We start from the raw sequence: 606 nt of genomic DNA on the forward strand, positions 1-606 counted from the left end.
ATTTAGGAATTTTCTTTCTTGGAAAAGGCTTCCCCTATGATAAAAAAAAACTATGCCAGCTAAAATTGTATGCCATAACTGACAGTCTTTTAAAATTACTTGTCTATATTCTGAATTAAGTTTTGGATCAAACTTTAAACCAGGAAAAACCTCATGTGTTTTCACTCTCACACTTCCTATATTAATTCTGTTGTTTGGGATAGAAAAATTATGAAGAGCCAGCCCACCTCAGAAGGTTGTGGATTGAGAGGGACACTACACGACTCTTAAGTATAAGATAAAAGGATAGAGCTCTAAACGTTAACTTTATAGTTGGAGAGGAAAAGAGTGTGCCCAATACTCTCTACATGACATATTGAGATGTTTTCTTTTTTTTAATCAACTTTTAAGATAGTGATGTTCTGTTCTAAACTGTTCTCTTTTAGTAAAGGTAGACTATAGAGAAAACAAGCATGGGATTCTTTTCTAAGGTGATATTAAAGAGAGGGGAATAAAAGTGATTATCTTTAATAGCTCTTTGTTGAAGCCTGTGGTAGCACATTATGTTTATGATTGCACATGTGCACATAATCTATTATGATCCAATGCAAATACAGCTCCAAAAAA

The sequence above is a fragment of the Propithecus coquereli genome, unplaced genomic scaffold, assembly GCF_000956105.1.
Source record: "Propithecus coquereli isolate 6110/MARCELLA unplaced genomic scaffold, Pcoq_1.0 Scaffold290, whole genome shotgun sequence".
Lineage (NCBI taxonomy): Eukaryota > Metazoa > Chordata > Mammalia > Primates > Indriidae > Propithecus > Propithecus coquereli.